The sequence below is a fragment of the Onychostruthus taczanowskii genome, unplaced genomic scaffold (genome assembly GCF_017590055.1).
Source record: "Onychostruthus taczanowskii isolate IOZ18803 unplaced genomic scaffold, ASM1759005v1 scaffold29, whole genome shotgun sequence".
NCBI lineage: Eukaryota > Metazoa > Chordata > Aves > Passeriformes > Passeridae > Onychostruthus > Onychostruthus taczanowskii.
In genome coordinates, this window is record NW_024500239.1 from 4,038,771 (window position 1) to 4,059,010 (window position 20,240).

Genomic DNA, 20,240 nt, shown 5'->3' on the forward strand with positions numbered 1-20,240 from the left:
AGTAGTAAAATATACAGCAATTTCCCTTGTCCATCCCTAGCAGAACAGCAGTAGGGAGTTATTTAAATTAAATCAGAATAATTATTTTAAAATAGGCTTCATTAGATATATAAATATAAATCACACCACCACAGATTGTTTTAAAGTGGTTTTCCCAGGGGCTTCAGAAAGACTGGATGATGAAAAAGGAAAAAGAAAAAGGGCTTGGAATGAGTCCCAAGAGAGCACTTTTGAGTCATTTCAGTTTTCCATTATCACATTATATTAAACATATTGAAAAAAGTATGAAGACTCATGAACAGTGACAACAGAGAGGTGACATGATCTCACATTATTTCTCAAATTTTTCGGTAGTTGACATTGACTTTGTGCAGCTTTTAATGCTTTTACAACATTTTAAATTGTAAAATTTTATGTAATAAGGCATACTGACTATAAGTTATAGAACCTTAGATAATAGATATTTATCTACAGGTGCTAATTACAGACGACAGCAAGATTTGCTTACTTCCATTATGAATTCAAATGGAGGCAATATTTAATAAAATATTGTTTATCCTGAAACACTTTTTCTTTAAAAGAATTGCAACTTTTACTATTGTCATCCTTATTTCATTATTTACTTATTTTCTTATCAACTTTTCTATAGTATGTTTTGGAAGAATGTGACAGCACAGCATATGCAGAGTTTGCTCTCATAAGGTAGAGGACTGAAACCAATTGTACGGATTTTAGCTGGCTCAAATGAAAATATAAAAATTGTGGCTACAAGGAAGGAGAAAGAAATATATATAAAGAAATTTTAATATAGTGAGAGGTTCAATTCTATTACTTACAATTACTTTTTGTAAGTAATTTAATTCCTTCACTAAGTTCCCCATTTTTGTATCATATGAGTTATCTGAGAGACTTAGATAGTATTAACTAAAAATGATCATTCTGTCCTTACAAAAAGATCATCTAAACAAGATGAACACGAACTTAATAGCAATAAAAGGTCATTTTTTCAGAATTAAAAATTAAATGCGTGGCATAGTCTTGTCTGCCTTATACTGCCTTTCCAAAATCAAAGAAATAATAGTTTTGTAATTTTTTATATGCATGGCTGATTTTTCATGCTAGGAATTTTAAAAAAATAACTCAGAGTAGTTTCATGGGATGTAATATTTAAGAACTTCATTATTGTACTATAAATTTATACTAAGAATGTATAACAGTATCATAGGCAGGAATGAACAGGAAATATGCATGAATCTTCCAGATCAGAAGCTGTGGTGTCATACAGCACTGCCCTCTTTGTAAAGGACATAGTTACAGCTGTCAATAAATCAGGCCAGTCTGCATGAAATCTCATTAATCTGCCCAGAAACAAACCAAAAGAGTTGTGAAATACACGTGATATAAAGCATAATTTATAGAAGAGGAGAAAAGGGATTTCCTTCTTCCTTTCTGAAACTGACATTCTGGTAGCAAAATAGTTCATCAGCATATTTTCCTGAAGTATTGCTGAAGCAAAAAGGTGAAAATATCAAAAAAATATAATTGATTCAAAAAAACCCTTACTGAGCAACAGGGAGTAAGAAATGTTAGTGATACAGGCACTGAGATAGAAAGCAAGGAAAAATTGAAAAGATTTTGATCAATGTAACTAAATAGTTAATGTTAGTAAATCTAACTCCAAAAATTGTCCACATTTCAAACCACTCCTGTATTCCTCCTAAATCCGAGAGCTTGGGCTGTCTTTCCAAAGATCTCATGCCATGATAGTAGAACAAAATTACAGAAATCAGTACACAAAAAGCATCTGGTGCTTAACAGTCAGGAAATTTTAAAGTAATCTGTTATTTTCTCTATATTAATTTATTTTTCAAAGACGTTCCGTAGAAACATTGACATAGCATTTAATATTCTGAATTTTGTTTATTTTCATTTCAAGGCTATCTGAAAGAAATAAGTATTTAAACTTCATGTTAAAATGAACTTGGTAAGGCAATACTGACACAGTGCCTCTATTGTTTTTTTCATAATAAGAAACAAGCATAAAATATGTTTTATTCAACTGAAAAAATTTTCTCCTACATGCCAACTAGTGATGATATGTCACTATCATATAATAAAACTTTTTTTGCTTTCTGTCTGGAGCTTATTTCACCACTCCACTCTTAAGGAGCCTCAATTACAGCATTTCCTGATTATAATTATTTGCTTTTGCAACAATAATTTTTTTAATATGATTTTTGGTCCGAATTTTATCTTATCCTTTTTAATGTTTACCAGCAAGAAATATTTGGCCATGATACCTTTCTGTATAGAGATGTAAGCAGCATCATTTAGCATTATATAGAAATAACTGGAAATATTTGGAAAGAGAAAAAATCAGCCAAGTTCTTTAGTGATACAACATAGAGGTCTGTGGAAGCAAAGAAACATCCATACTATTGAACACAGTAGTATTAATCTCTATTGTCTATGATGCATTTTTACAGTGGTATTTGTGAAACTGACCAGAAGAATGCATAGATTTTATGTAGCCCTCTCATTTCCTACTTAGATGAGAGCAAAGATGATCACTGTAAAATTGTACATAGCTTGATTCCAGCTCTTGGGAGATGCAGTATCAGTGAAGACCAAGTGCACGTCCTCACAAATGTCCCTGCCCTGAGCAAGCCCAGACTACTAATGACCTCTCAATTTTTTAGCCATGTAGTTTTGCAGAGGTAAAGTGTGATTCCCCTAGCAAGAAAACAGCCCAAACATTTCTGAATTTCAGGAATAAGCAAAAGAGACTTGAGAAAAATCATTCTAAATATTTGTATGGCCTAGTTTCCTCACGGTATGACTTTTCCTGCAAAACAACACACATTGGAAAGAGAAAGATAGAAGAAAAGAGGGAGCTTGTTCTGTTATTGTTGGAGTTGCACTATCCCATAAATTTCCCCTCAATTTTCCATCTTCCCTTATCTTCCCACAAGATTTCTAGCCACCTGTGAGTGTGGCAAGAATCTCACCAAGCCTTGATGCCCAGAGCTCCAGAGACAGGTTTGTTCTTACAAGGGATGCTGTGAGCTTGGGACACATGGGGTTTTCCCCTCTTGGTTAAGAAGGTGATTGTACTGCTCTCAGCATCATTTAGTTTTCTCACAGAAGAACTGAGACGCAAAAAACAAGCAGAAAGCCAGCCTTTGCATGGAAACAGTTAATCAGTTATCAACATTGAGACCTATTTTTATTAGGATCATTTTTACTACTAGGGACTGCTGAGGAAATAATTTAGGGTGAATCTTCTCATAAAAATCTGCAAAAATATTGGGCACAAAAAGACATGCTCATTGTGTGCAAAGGTGAGAAAGCAAAGAGAAACAATCAAACCAAGGAGAAAAGGTTGTTGCTTTGGTTGTTTATATTTTTTCCCTTACACAGGAAATTTCAAAATCATCTCCTATATTATTTAGCTGTTATGCAAACTATCCAGACTATGATTTTTCAGCTCTTGAGTAGGGTAGGCATAGATAGACAAATTGCAGAAACATTCTCACAGTATTTCCACGTCAAAATCTGTTCTAGGCAATGTCCCTTAAAATTTCTATTCTTGCCAGAATAACAGCTCAGATAACAGGCTGAGATCAAAGCCTCCTAAATCAAATCCAGTGCTTTCCTAAAATACAAACAACAAACAAAACTCTCCTGATCTGTTTGCTCTGATTTCTGATTTAAAAAGCCTGTGAGTATCTCTACTCCCCATTCATTTCCTGTTGGTTTATACTCAGAATCCATTGTCAATTAGAAAATGTCCTCTTCACTTTAAGACGTACAGGCCCTTAAAAAAAACCCAAAAATCCTTTACTACATTAGATGTAATCTAGATTTTTGGCAAGAAAATATAAAAAGAATATACCCAAAAGATAGCAAATGTATCCTTAAAAAAACTAAAGTTTTATTAAAGATGCTATTCCCTTAAGGCTGCCCCAACTTTTTCCTTTATCAGTCTCACAGTTCCTTATTAATTTATTAAACATTATTCCCAAGAAGCTGCTAGGAACTCCTAAGATTGTTTTCTGAAGACTGAAGAAGGTACCTTGGGCATCCTTTAGTTTGAACAAGGTTTGTCCAACAGTATTCTTCATTCTGAAGGCCCATGTTCAGCTTCCTTTTAAATGACCTAAGCTGATCTAAAGGTCTATTTTAGGCTTTATGTTAATATGCTGTCAACAGTCAGAACTGTAAGTTTCCCAGGAAGCTGGAATGGGAGCTTGCATCTAGCAACCCTTCTTGTATCTATATATTTTTTTAAATGAAATACATAGTTTTATGCAAAAATTCTGGCTTAATAAGATTTGCATATGCATATAGCTACATTTTAAAAGGAAATGGGACTAGCATTTTTCTCTTTCAGTTGTCCCTACTTTTATTTGCCTTTTACTCTATCCCTGAAACCTTAAGAAGGAGCTGAAACAAAATAATGTCCAATTTGTTTTTTCCTCATATATGATATACATATATATATATTGTGTATGCCATGTGTGTTATATGCACTTCTGTCTACCCATCTGTATATACCCATATATTTCTACCTGTATATATGATTTATATATATCCAATCCAATATCTCACAGCTGCCTTTCATATAGCCACATCTTAGGGGCGTGGAGGAGGCTGAAAACCTCAGTCATTGTGCAGCTGCTCTAACATCTATACTGGAGAATCTAGCAGGAAAGTGTAAACCAAAAATATTCTTGAACACCTAGAGTAAAACTGCTCTGCCTCTCTTTCAGGAACAAGGCTAATGTACGAAAATATGAGATTTATAGGGGCTTTCTTTGTGTAGTTTCATTTCATGCAAGTGAATGCATGAGGAACTGTATTAAGCAAAAAGTTTAAGCTGGATGGTTTGGGTGGGGTGGAGGGTAAGTAAAGGAAGTAATTTCTGTCTGCCTATGTAGCAGGGTACAGCAAGCCTCTATTAGTATCTCATTAGTCATGACTAATCAGCACCCAGAAATGAGTTGGCTTTTGTTTGCTTTGTTGTGGGTTTGGGTTTTTTTCTATTTTCAGTGGCTGAAATCTCCTAGATGAGAGTAACTGTATGATCTTTACCACAGACAAAAGCCTGTCAGCCCCCAGTGTTTTAATCAAAGCAGTAGGGACCTTTAGCAATGAGTCCCATTTAGCTACATTTTCTACCCTAACTGCTGAGTTTCTCCTGGGGGAAAGAGCAGCTCTGTTGCCTCCCAGAACTGCCAGTCACAGAGGAAGTGCTCAAGCACGACAGTCTCTGTGATTTAGAGATGTAGAGTTGTATCTGATCATTTCTCTGGGATTTTCTTCTTCTGACAAAGAGACTTTTTGTGCTCTTCTAGTGCTTCAATATTTGTTTTCTTTTGAGACAGTGGACAGCAAGGATATTGAAAGTGTCAGAACTGTTCAGTCTAGAAAAAAGAAACCAAGGTGAGATGTGATAGGTGTTCAACTATTTTGAAGTATAGAGATGAAAAGAATAAACTGTTCTTCTTGTGCCTCATAGATAAGACATGTAGCAATGAAAATACTTTATGGCAAGGCAGGTTTAGGTTAGGCACCAGGAAAACACTCAGTACCACTAAGGCACTGGAATATATCTCTGAAGGGTTCTCATTATTGCTATGCAAACACCTGCAAGGAGTAACACAGATATAATTTCCTCTGCTTTCATATAAAGGTGTGAACACTCAGACCCTCCCCAGTCCTGTTTTCATAAATCTATGCAATGAATACTGTGCAGTCATAGAGATGCCTTGTGAAGGCTGACCTAGAACAGAGGCTAGATGGATTTAAAGAATAAAGCAGGTATTTATTAAAATGCCTCAATAGATAGACCTTGGGCAGTACAAGAGCCCAGCCAGGGCTACACCCGAGATGAACCAAAATAGTCACACAATGGACGACTGGTCACGAGGTCTCACACTTTTATAAGTTCTGGTCCGTTTGCATATTGGAGTTGTCCAATTATAGCTTTAGGTTATGAAGTCCCATCCTTGTTTTTCTCTCTTCATTCTGCCGTTGTTTATGCTCTTAGGCCTGAGATTTGGATCATTTGTCCTTGGTCCCCAGCTAGAGAAGGAATTGTTTTGTCTACTTTGCGAGGAGAGCTTACTATCCCCTAATATGAAGCTCAGAACTACACACTAAAACAGTACATAATCTGAAAAATATAAAAGCTAAAACCTGAGGCATCAATAGGAAACTGCCCTCAAATTCACACACAGCAGATTAAATTCCATAGTCTATGGATTATGTTCTACATGCTGGATTTATGTTCTATATTCTGTTCTATGGTTTTGATTTTATTGTGAAAAAATGATCTATTTCCTATACTAACTTAAAATGTGATACTTGGTTGGATAAGTCACTCAGTACCTTAGAATAATAGTCTTATATTTAACTCTGTGCTTACACACAAGAGAAATTTAAATTCTAAAGTATTAGGCTTATACAAATAGGAATGCTTTTACAAACTTGGGAAACAAATTTGAAGTTCATAGTTTTGATACAGTTCTAATTAAGTAATTCTGCAGTAATTTGTGATATGTTTTGTTCTATGCCATGACCATGGATTTTTTTTTTCAGGTTTTCCTTGTGTCACATACTGGAAGATCAGAAGGTATCAGGCAAATAGATTCAATTTGCCTGGCATACCTTACAAGCTAGAAAAATTGCTGAAGTGTTAATTTTTTAGAGCAGGGCTCTCTATGCAGATTTTAAGGCTTTGCAGTTGAGATGGCCCTGTCCCTTAGCAGTGTGCTGAACCTTTTGGAAACCATTTATAAATTTGGCTTCCTGTGGCAGATGATTGCAATGCATCATTTCATGTGGTACAAAAAACCTTTCTTCACTTAGTTGGCTGCTAACTTTACTGGCAACTCTACCATGGCCACGACTTGTGCTTATCAGATCTAGGGAATGACTTATTATCTTTGCAGCTTTCAGTATTATAACATTCTTACACCTCAATTTATCCACCTGAATCCTACTTTTTTCTATTTTGTTTCTCAAGTTATAAGAATTTTGGTACTTCTGCCTGCTCTTTACTTTCTCTAGTTTCCTTATGGTTATTTTGAAACCAGATGACTGGAGCTGTGTAAAGTACTCAAGGCATGGTTTCAGAATGCATTTTCTTGGTGTTGTCTTTATGTCTTGGGTTTCACTTTCTTTCCTAAAATATAGATTTGTTGTTTTAACTGCCACTGAATGTTTAGACAGAAGTTCTAGAGATTGATATGTATGCCCCTTTACAGAGTGGCAACACTTGTTTTAGAGCCTGGAAGAAGGCAGGTATAAATGAAATAAAATTTTCACTTAGCCACATCACTTTACATTTATTGACATGGATACTTTACATTTTTTTATTTATTTATTACTCAGTATTGTAAGAATCTTTTGTATTTCTTCAACCACTGCTCTGAGTAATTATGTAGCACATGAAGAATGTGTGTAGAAATCCAAATGTTGCAGTCCTTGGCTAGTGGACTGGACACTAGGAAGCCAGATCTACCTAGATAAATTCAAGCACCCATTTGTGAGACTTGATTCGTATTTCAGTCATATGAACCAACTCGGCCCTATGAGCGGAAGAAAAAAGACCTACCTCTTTATCCATTTCCATATTCAATAGCATGGCTTGTTAGATACATAACAAGAGGTCATTTTTTAGGGTAAATATTTAAGATTTTATGGATTTATTCCTGTTACTTGAGTATTATTGCCCTTACAATGGAACAACAAGATGATCACCAGTTATGAAGATATTAACTCTTACATAGCTGTATTATATTAATTTAAAAAATGGAAGACTGCATGGAATACTCATTCCATGTGTCTTTGCAATTAGTTTGTCTACAGTAAAGACTTATGCCAGACTGATAATATTTTATTTATGTTATGGATATGTAAGTATTTTAACTACAGAGCAGGAATAACAAAAAAATCATAGTTGAAGTTCTAGAGATAAGGTTTCACTTTACTTGCATTTTACCATTTCCTGACATTTGACCTTGTCTTGGCTGCTTTGGTATTCCTTCAGTAAAAGTAGTGGTGTTTGTTTCTGTGACCATGGAATTACGAACACAGATAACATATTTAAAGTGATATTTTTGTAACTGAGCAGACACAAACATCACCATTGGTTTTCTATGTAACTCTTTTTAGAGTCCAAGAGAGCATAGATGTGAACACAATAACTATCAGTAAAGCAGAAAATAGAAAAAAACCTGTATATGTTGATGAGAAAGTGCTTACTCCTGGGTAATACGGGGACATTTGAATCTCACTTAATGGGGAGTTGGGAAACTAGTTTAAACAGGTTGTAGGAAAAGTGAACTGGTAAAAAAGCTGGAGTGTGATACATCTATTCTGAGGGTGTCAGTTCAGACAGCAATTTCAAAGAAAAAAAATCAAAAAGGAAGAAAATGTTCCACCAGTGGTTCCAAAATTTCCAGCAGCCAAAAACCTGGTCTGTGTGCCATGTTGGGACAGTGCATACACACTGTTTAGCATGAAAGAACCTTAATGGCACCCAGTAGTACCCTGGGGCATTCTAAAAACAAAGCACAAGGGCAAATAACTTCATGAAGACTAAGTCTTATTCACACTTTTATGCTAAATCTTTCTGAAGAAGTGTTGGGGCATGTTTCTTAAGCAATCAAGCTATTATTAAGCTGTACTTGCTCCGACGACAGCAGTAGTAAAAAGGAAAGAAAGACAGCACCTCAAATTAAAGAAATGTTATTAGGACTTGCTCTGTTTTCTTGTCTGCTTCAAAGTTGCACAAGTGAGTATGTTGAGTCTAGTTTCTGTCCGAGAGAGTTAGGGGATAGAGGTTGCTTGGGAAGCAGCAATATGCATTGGTGTCCAATGTATTGCTGCTTCAGCAGATGAGATTGGAAGGCAAGGAAGGCATGAGTTATTATTTTCTAACATTTTCATTTTCATTTCATGCAGTTATCAAACACAACCAAAGTACAGACTTCTCAGTTTCACAACTTTGAATCTTTCAAAGGTCTGTTTTTCCCCTTTTCCCTGGAAAGCAAACTGAATTCCTCAAACATCTGTCAAATGTTCATGTTGAATTGTTCACTTTCATACTCAAGAATGTGTATCATGAATGCAAGCTCAAGATACTGCTCAGCCTTTCTGAGGGCTTTAGTTTCAGTCTAATTTGATTAGTCTGTAAACATAGTAAGAGGAATTACAACAATATTCCTGACAATATTTTATTTGAGATGTGTTTATCAGTTTGGATAAATATCAGTTGACCTTGAGCATTATATTGATTCCGTAACTGACTATATTCACCAGATATTAAAATAACTAGTGTTCATTCACACAATATCTGCACTATAATATATAATGTTACTTTATAATTGAATAAGGATTTAAACCCACAATAAGTACAGATTCTTTACTGATGTGTAAATACACATGACTAACTTTTCCATATACTATTTTGGATTTGAAAAATACTCCCTTGTTCCAAGATCAGCTTGAAAGCTAAATATAATATATTTACATAGTACCCATTAAACTACTCTTTTTTAGCTCTTGCAAAGTGCTTATTCTGAATCACTTCACCCTTAAAGCATGTTACAAATTTTTCTTAGCTGACAAAAATTTTAATGTCTATATACTGCTTTGAGAGGCAGAAAAATTACATAAGTACAAAATTATACTTCTTGTCTTTATTTCTTTAGTCTTAGGTGAGCAAAGAAACATTTTGAGTTGGTGAAAGTTTTGGTCCTTTCTTCTACCACCATTTTTTTGCAGCTAGTACCCTTATTGAACATACACAAGAGCGAACTCAGATCACTGAATCGTTCAGACAGAGCTTACACAGATGGATAATTCTAGCATGTTGTAAGGGTCTGTCTTCAGGAAATTGCTTTGTCCCATGTGTTGTGGGGTCTCAAAGCCACAGCAGAATGGCTGGGTTTGGAACAGATAATGATTATCATAGAATAGGAAAGAAAATTATGAAGAGTTACATGGCATTCGAAAACGAGTTTTCTCTAATCTTTCTTAGCCTTCGCTCTTTCTGTAAGTAGTGTCCTCAGAGGAGTGTTCCTCAATTCAGAAGCAAAAAAGGATACTGCAGTATAATGGTTCTCATTTTTCAGTAAAATCTGGGTTATTACAATTCATTTGGAGTTTGATCCTATGATATTTAATCTCAACATTATATGACATCATTAAAGACATCTTATATTGTTTTTGCCTATGGTTAGAAATTATGTCTGCTTAATCAATTCCATTATGCATTCAACCATCCATGACACATCAAAGGCTAATAAGATTTTTTTAAAACTTTGCTTGCTTAAAATGATTTCCCTCCAGATCAAGATGCAGAGCACAAAATATTAATCAGTTTAAATAAATATCAAGACTACCCAAATAATATGAATAATTGGCACAGTGCAGTGCCTACTGCCCAGTTCCCAACAGCTGGTCACACTGGCACATGGCACCATCTCAACAGTCTTTGAGATAATGACTTTGGCATCTGCCGATGAGCGTTTGCTACTGCCCACAGAATTTACAACTCACAAGTGGGAAACAGAGGCTCCAACAGAACTTTTTTATGCAAGGTCTTTGAAATTTATTAATGTAATGCAAACACAAGCCTTCCAACCCATTAAATTGTTGATGTTATGCGAATCCACTCTGGAATTGCAGATCCTCATTAACATTATTTGCATGTTAATCTGCATCTTTTTAATTAGTGATATTATTTATGCACATAATTTTCGCCTACTGGTGCCAAGGCTGAAGCGCATTAATTAATCTACTGAGATGCCAAACTGTTTATTTTCTCCCGTACTTTTATTTGTTTACATGGTGTTTTGGATTCAGGGAAAATAAAAAAGAGCCTCAAGAATAAAAGCAGAAAGACAAGATTAACTAAAAGCTCTTTTTGTTTTCATAATTTAAATTGTAATATTAGCCAAATGTTGTGTTTCTTCCCTCAGAGATCGGTTATTCAGTTACATTACCTTGATGTATTATTAAAATTTATAATGGACTCTGGAGGCTTCTTTTAGTTCTCTCCTTCATTTACAGAATATACTCAATGTTATTTTAATCTTCCTACAACGCTTCCATGCATAGGCAATGATCAGTTCTCCCTTGCGAATCTCCAGTGCTGCTCCACTTTGCACAACTGATAAACATTTAAATAAGCCTTTTCAAAAAAGAATAGCATACGAAAATTATTAACCCATTAATGGAGTTAGGAATTGCCTGACAATTTGTCTTTCCTCTAACTAGGTCAATTGTAACATTTATCTGATCAACAGCAGTGAACTAGTCTTATCTGTGAATACTGCCTGCCTTACACAGACAAGCTTAGAAAACATTGACTTCAGCATTACCTTTACATTTCTTACATGCTTGTCTATTATAGTCACTGGAATTTATTTTCTTTTTCTTTCTTTCTTTCTTTCTTTCTTTCTTTCTTTCTTTTCTTTCTCTCTCTCTCTCTCTCTCTCTCACAAACATGCAAAGATGCACTTCCAAAACCAGTTTTGTCTACTGAAAAGCAGCACTACAATATTATCTCATTCACTCTCCCCTCTCAGGGGAAGAAGTGAGTTCCAGTTGCATGTAGGAAGGTAGAAGTATTCTCTCCTCACTTGTAAAAAGCTCTTGTTTGTAACCCCAGAAGGGGAGCGTGGCATTCAGATTTTAAATCTGTGCTGTGTACATGCACAGGAAAACTTTTACTGGGTCATGGCTTAAATCTTTCCCAGGATGGACTTCAGACCACTATGATACTGGAAGGAAATGTCAGATTTAAATGCTTGGAAGGGTTACTCATGCAACAGGTTGAAAGTGAAAGATGTTAGCTGTTAGAATCTCCATGTAGGCTTCAAATTGGAAATAAATCCTTAGAGAGGGTGATTAGCAGAGGAAGACAAAATAATCACTCAGATATGGAAAAACTCTCAATGCATGAATGCTGCATGTAATTTCATGTATGTGTGCAACATTTCTCTGACTAAAATGTATCTTCTGCATATTTTTTTCAGTCTTTTTTATTTTCAACTGCTTTTTTCTTTTTTGTGATGGTTCATGCACATTCTTCTTCTACGGAGGCAGACCTGGATGTCACCGTGTGACTGGCTGAATGTGGTTTGTTAGTTGAACTTCCATCATAATCCAAACATCCTCAACATTTCCCCCATGCCATGGCTGTGAGGAAGAGTAAGTTAGTTCAATACACAACTGGGTATACTGACTCTACTTGCTCATGGGTGTCACAGAGCAGTTTTTAAATTTTGCAACCTCAGTAGGGTACAAAACACCTAAAGTAGAATCAGAACTGCCAATATTTATTAAGACTCTATTTTCTCAACATCTGCTAATAATTTAGACTAATGCCGCATAACTTTTGATAACAAGCAATATTGAGTTCCTTAGATTATGGTGGGGAGAAGACTTGTATCTTTTTGCAGAAATCAATAAATTAGGCCAGCAAAAAATGTTTCTGCACCTTTGTATTTAATCTGTGGTGTATTTTCAAACTACAATTAAATGTGTGCTTGTATTAAGTACTGCGTGGTTCTCTATATTTGCCTCGGCAGAAAAAAAAGGATATGGTTTTATGTTTTATTTTTGAGAAAGGCAAGATGACCTTGAAATTAAAGTCCCTCATAATTCACTGAAAAAATGGGGCAGAATTAAGACTGCATAGGCAACTTTTTCTTTTCCCAGTATCAGTTAAATATTTATGTTTCCTCAACATATTTTTCTTAACGAAATCTCAATATATGTATTAACATATCTTTGTATGGATATGCATATGTATTGCATAGAGCGAAAGACAAGATGGTGAAAGAGGGGATAAAGAAGTAGACAACTTGCAGAGGGAGCATTGTTTATGATGTCTTAAGCAAGATGTGATGAACTGGCAAATGAAACGTGTAACATATCTCACTAACATAACAAGAAAACATTTACTTTTGTTTACTGCTTTTGGCAAAAGTTACAGAAGCCTGTTTTATTAATATTTTAGATTTGCTGTAATACTTTACTGTCATACAGTTTGGGTTTTGCTTCATGTTTTTAATTTTCAAATTCATGTTTTTTAAAAAAATTCAACTACAAAAGTCAAAATAATTTACAAACAACCTTTAAGGAAAAAAATAGTAACCCTGTGAAAACACAAAAGACTATTATCACTAATTAAGTAAAGAAATGGTACAACAGAGATATTTATACTCAATCCTTACAAGTCTAAACTTGCCCAGGTCACATAAGAAACCTGTGTAGAGCCGAAAATAGAATTCACATCTCTAGACTTGCACTTTTGTCCCTTAATGGTATTTATGTCTGTTTGGCAGTAGGTATGGTCATAAAGTGATTAAATTCATTGGCTATTTAACATTATTCAAATGAGAAAAATGAACTGGATTGCTAGTCTTTTTCAAATAAAAGGAACATAATATGAAACTTGTCATTATTCTTTATTGGTTAAAGAAATAGAGATACTTCATAGAGCTCATGTATACACCATGTATTCATATAAGGCCAAATTTTCAGCCGATGGGATTGCTCACACAGATTTGCCTATTTGTCTGCACACCAGGATTGGCACAGAGAAGTGGGGTGATTGTGTATGGAAACTGGTAACTGGACATACAGTAATCTGACCCACACACATTCAGGAAAATAATTTTGCATTTTCTACAGCAGTATATTAGTGAAATATATGTATATTCAGACAACTTATTAGATATCTATTGGAATAAAATACAGCACAGAGGAAAAAGTCTAGGAGGTTCCTGGAGTGTCCAGAAGATAACTTCCTCGCACAACTAGGGAAAGAGCCCAGCTGGATCCGTTTTTTGTAAGCAGAGAAGGACTTGTGGGTGACAAGATATTTGGAGCCTGTCTTGGGCACAGTGATCATGAAATGACAGAGGTTTTGATTCTTGCAAAAGTAAGGGGGGGTGCAAGCAAAACTGCCACCTTGGGCTTCCAGACTGTAGACACTGTTCTATTTGGAACACTGGTTCGGAGTGTCCATTGAAAAGCAGTCCTGAAGAGGAACACACACCTGGAAGGTTGTGTGTTCCTCAAAAAGGAATTCTTAAATGTTCAGGAGGAAGCTGTCCCCAAGTGCTGAAGGATGAGTCATGGGGAAAGAAGAACAACCTGACTGAACAGAGAGCTGTGGCTAGAACTCAGGGGGGAAAAAAAAGAGTTTGTTGCTTTTGGAAGAAGGGGCAGGCAGCTCAGGAGGATTACAGGGACGTCTTGATATTATGCAGGGAGAAAATTAGAAGGGTCAAATCTCTCCTAGGGTTTTTCCTGCATAATGCTGTAAAAGACATAAAAAATATTTCTATGAATAAATCAGCACGAAAAGAAAAGCTAAGGAGAATCTCCCTCCTTTATTGAATGTGTTGAGCCAGGGAAGGGTGGGTTAGATTGTATACTAGGAAAAATGTCTTCACCAAAGGTGTTGTCAAGCACTAGAACAGGCCACCTAGGGAAACGGTTGAGTCACCGTCCCTGGAGGTATTTAAAAAACTTGTAGAGTTGGCATCAGAAGGCATGGTTTAGTGGTGGAATTAATGGTTGGACTGATGATCCAAAAGCTCTTTTCCAACCTAAATGATTCTACGAAAAATTCTGAAATTTCACTCCAGCTTTTCTTGGTGATACAATGGAAATTAAGCTTTAAGAAGAAATATAAAAAAGATATCTATTGAAACCACCTGTAAGTGCAGAAGGAGGCATGTAGATTCTGAATAATCTTATTGTCATCTCATCTGTAAGTGCATTCTATGATTATTAGGGGTTGCCTATGTAATGAGACAAACCAAAATTTTAACAATATTATTATTATTATTATTTTAATAATAATTTTACTTTTCAAAATATTAGATAGTCCACATTTTTTAATTGCAACAATTTTGTTGTAATTAAACTCTTCCTGCAAAAAACGACTGCATTTGTCATGACCTAAGTGAGCATTTTATATTTCATGTATGGACCTAAGCCTTTACTTTCTCTTGTAGACAAGTATATATTTTACAAGTATATATTTTACAAGTATATATTTATACTTGTAGAAAGTATATATTTTATACTTTATTTTATTTTATTTTATTTTATTATATTTTATTTATTTTATTTTCAATTGGTTGAACCTGTAAATCGTCTTCAGATATTTATGGTTATGATTGTGGAAATTAATTTTCCTAAATTTCACCAATATGTAGAATATTCTGTGTCCAGGCTTTGCTGGTATAGTGTGAGAGCACAACATGCTAAATCTGATTTCTTTTTCTTGCCATAACGCACAAGAACAAAAGAATCTTGATTTTAATTCAGGTGAGAAAATGTGAAGTTGTGATATTTTATGATAAAATACATTAAAAGAGATAATGCATGAGCTCTTTTTTAAGAAAATACATCCAAAATTTAACAAAAAAATAAAAATAAACTAGAATATACCTTGAATTGACTTTTTTTATCACAATAATTCTTTCCATTTTCCTGGAAAATACACTAGAGTTTATGTGTTTTGTTAGCTTTAAATTAAATTTGGTAGAACAATAAGTGCTTTCAATTAGACCATGCAGTTTTAATGATACCAGAAGGCTTCAGCAGAAAAGGGTTAAACCTTCTCTTTCTGATTTACCTATATATCAAATAGAAAAAGCAGGCATTTGCCTTTGAAGTAAACCAGTGATAAATATCTGGTAGGTTTAGTTCAAGTAGTGTTTCCCTGAAAATTTGTGCAAATTAACTCTTAAATTTAAAGTTTATACTTTATTTTTCTGCTAGGGTCCCCCATCCTTAATTCTGTCCCTCCTGGCAATCTGCTTTCTCGACTGGCTATCCCATCTCCTCTTAGGAACAGATTCATACCTCAGCTGTACAAGATGCTGGATAAAGCAGCAATGATGTATGACTATCATTCCTTTTCTGTTTAAACGCATTCTTACTCATTAGAGCACATAAATAAGTTAGGCCTAAGAGCTTTAAAGAAAGAGGGTAAAATATGCTTTCTCATCTTTCTCAACCTCATCACTCTTAATCTGTTGAACTTGTTTATTCTCATCCAATGTGCAATGTTAAGTGCGTTTAGGGAAGCATTTCATGCATGGTTATTTTGTGGCGGATGTGAGAGACATCACTTTCTATGACTTAAAACTGCAAAGACGTTTATTAGAGGTTTTGGGTGTATTCTTTATCAAGCTCTCATATTTCACCAAGTCATTCTTGTTAAATTTCTTCCAGTTACGTAAGTAAGGAAAGGATGGCTATGAAGTGACATTTGCACTCTGTGTGTTGGTTTACAAGCTCTTTAATTATAACCAGTCTCTAAAGCACTTTCACATACCCATAAATACAGCTGATCCTTTTTATATAATTTCATTTGGCTGTTAGAGTTTGGAGAATATCCAGTAAAGCACTTCAGCAAATTCAATAAAGTACATACTATAATTAATATAAAATCCAATAATGATGGTAAACTGGTCTTCCTAGAAAACAACCAGTAAGACATCATAATTTGGCTATTGGCATAAATATTTTTAGTGAATTGTTTAACAACTGTGGCTTGGAATTCACCCTGACTAAAAAGATGAGGCATAAATACTGTGTTGTGTATGCAAATAATATCAAGGATACTATACCTTAAATGTATGAGTAAGCATATTGCAAATTTATATTACTGCTTGTCCTCTGCTACAGATGCAGAGGATGAATTAACATGTAGTTTCAGTTCAAGGTTTAGCTTTACATTTACTTCAATAGCAAAAATGCCAGAGAGATGCACTGAGCTGCATTGTTATTCAAATATTTGTTCCAGTATTTATATTCATATGTGACTGTGCACAGAGGAAAAAGAAATGGTATCTTTCATCAGCAGCCATTAAGTAAAATCAAGCAGTTAAGGCAATTTCACTTTCTGACATATATACCCACTTAAAATATCTATTCTATATGTCAAACCAGATATTGTAAAAGTGGATTTTAATGGGAATAATGTATCTGACTTTATTTTAAGTGTACCTATCATTCTATATTTGACAGGCAGCATCACAAGGCTTTCTAACATGCAATAATTTTGGCATTCTTCTCTGTAATGACCTGTCCACCCAGAAGTATCTCTAAACTAGAAGAATGAATCTCAGTCTGAAGAGAAAAATAAACTACTCAAAATCAGCTTCTTTTCAAGATGCTTCCAATGTTATTATTCCATTAATAATGCATTTTTAGTTGTCAAAATTGATCTACATCATAGTTTTTTCCTAGATACTGTTTATTATAAATCCCTTCGTAACAATACATTATTTTGAGGTGAATAAGAAACAAAACCATTCACTGTCAAAGGGAATTAACAGTCAGGAAGCTATAGCCTTTCAGATGGGGAAATAAGAAAATGAGCATACAGAGATCTGTTTCAAAATATCAATATGTATTTGTTGGCATAAAAAAATGAACAATGTGTAGCCAGGCAGATAGATTAAAGTTACCTGAAGCATTTCCTAATTGTTCTCGTTGGCTAATTAGAAAGTAATATTTGAGCAATAACTTTTTTCTACAGTCTCTGTCAGGGTTGGTATCACACAAGATTATTATATCAAGAACCCTCTCAGGAGATCAGAATTGTTTAAATCAAACTTTGCTATTATAACAACATTTTAATCTTATCCTCAGAGCTTTTAAAATCTTATTGTTTACCAGTTACGATAAGAATCCAACCTCCACATGATGTTTAAGTGTGTTGAATAAGGGGAGACATTCCATCAGAGAGATCCCCATTGCTAGAACAGATGGGCATTGTCTCAGTACTGCTAAACAGAGCGACGTGGAACATTTTATGTCACACATAAAGCAAACCCAGTAAAATTAGCTCTTTTCAGTGCTTTTGATACTTTGGTGGAGACCATCTCCTCTCACCTGGGGAGATGAGTATAAGACATCTGAATCAGTTTTGACTTGGGGAATTCGGTATGTAAAAACTGACATTTTATTTTTATTCGGCTTCCCACCCTGTGCCCCAGGTCCCTAGAAAAACCTGCTAAATGCTAGTGAGAAAAAAATGATGACGTTACACCTTCTTTTGTCTCACATTATAAAAAAAAAAATCAATATTTTTGTACTAATTGATATTTATTATTTCAAGTAGAGAAGTTATGGTTTACTACTGCTCCTTAGTAATGACATAATTTACCATTTAAATCCTAGATTTCAATACATCTTTAGGAAGCTGGTCAAATGTAATTACTGATGATGAGACTGAGTTACAAGGAGACTGTGTTACACATAATGCAACAGGTATAAGTCATCATCAAAAACCAAATTTCAGACATTATTATGAGCCAGTCTTGATACCCCATAGTAAGAATTGAGGTACTTTGAGAGAAAATAGCACAGAAGTCATAAACCAAAGTTCTTACTGATATATTATGAACTGGCAAGATATTTGATTGCTAATTATCTTCACAAAACCAAAATTCAGAAAATCTCAAAGCATTTTCTTTTGACTCTGAAAAGTGGAGGTGACAATTCACTATCCATAGTTATGGTAAAAGAATTTCAAGCATTATGTTCTCATGTGTGACTATACCTATCAATGATTTCCAGTTTTTTTGCCTGCCTCAAACCAAATTTGTACTAACTGGAAAAAAAAAAAAAAAAAAAAAAAAAAAAAAAACAAACCAAAAACCAAAAACCAAAACCAAAGCCAAAAAACAACCCATTAAAAAAAAAAAAAACCTCCAAAAAGCACCAAAACAACCCAACCCAAAACTACCACAAAAAACAACAACAACAAACAATAACCAACAACAAAGAAAAAAAACTAACAAAAAAGCCTCCAACTTGCATTACAACCTTTCTTGTAAGGAATACAAATAATACAAATGATAATTTCCTGCCAGTAATATCAGGTTAATTAAACCTTTTTTAAATGGCAGTAAAGAAGATACAAAAAAGATATCTTTCAAAAAGGTACTGCACACTGTCATAGGAGACTAATTCACCACACAAGATTTGTTCAGCCAATCATTTAAGTAACTCAAAAAAACACCCCTTTGATACAATCAGGTTATTTGCTAGAGTACTTCATACAGCTGCTTTGCCCTGCTTGTTCCATGCTTATTGTCAGAATTAGGACCAAAGACCTGACCTGTACCCAAATAGGTGTGTTTTACTTAATTCAGATGGGCAAATTTATCCTCATATCCCACTAAATTGCTTCCTTTTGTAGCTAGATACAGAAGAAACAACAGCTAAGTGAATATTTCATCTCTGTAAGCAAACTAATTTCTGAGTTGATCCTAAATCTTCATTCAAAAAGTGTGATGTCTTAATTCAAACCACCACAAATACACTCCAATTAATTTCAGTTTCTCACCAATCAACACCCAAACTGGAGTGCTGCAGCTAGAGTCCAAATAAGTAGAAAGAAATGCCTGCCTTAAAAAGAACACTGCAAAATCCTAAAAAAAAAAATTTCAGTATTATCAGCTATCATCCCAGATTCATGCCAGGATGATTAAAATGTTCACTTCCCCATTGAATTACTTTTACTTTTGTAAAAGTATCATTTGCCACAGACAGAGTCTCTGCAAGCAGCATTGCACGTAGCTTATGAGCACACAACTTTCCCTTGTTTTTTTTTTTTTTTTTCATCCATCAATAATATTATTTCTGTCTGATTTAACTTTTCTTGTCTTGCATAGAGTTAGCTAATGTGCCCTCTCACAACTCCACAAAATCCATCTGGCATAAGCAGGGTAAAAGTCCTATATTGGTGCTTCTAAAAGCTGGATCATGGGAGAGATCCCTCACAATGCCTGGCCTGCAGCTACAAGGCTCCTTTGGGGAGGTACTGAAAAAGAAGTAGCAGCAGCTGGAGCCAAATGTGATTGGTGTATTATGTGATATCATTTTCACAAACCACAAACTTTATGTCTGCACATTTTGATGTGCTCTCTTGATCAAAATAACACAGTAGCAAAGAACTAAAAGCAATGCTTCTTATTATTTAGCTAAGAAAAATAGAGAATCTATATAGTAGGTTTATCAGTGTACTCTAACATATTAGATGGATTAAGATATATTAGTTGAAAATCATTCAGCAGCTATTGAAAATTCTCTTATGGATGGCAGGAAATACTAGGTTATTTTTCATCAACATTTAAAAAAATAAGTTGACAAAATCCTTTTTCTTAACTAAAAAATATTTT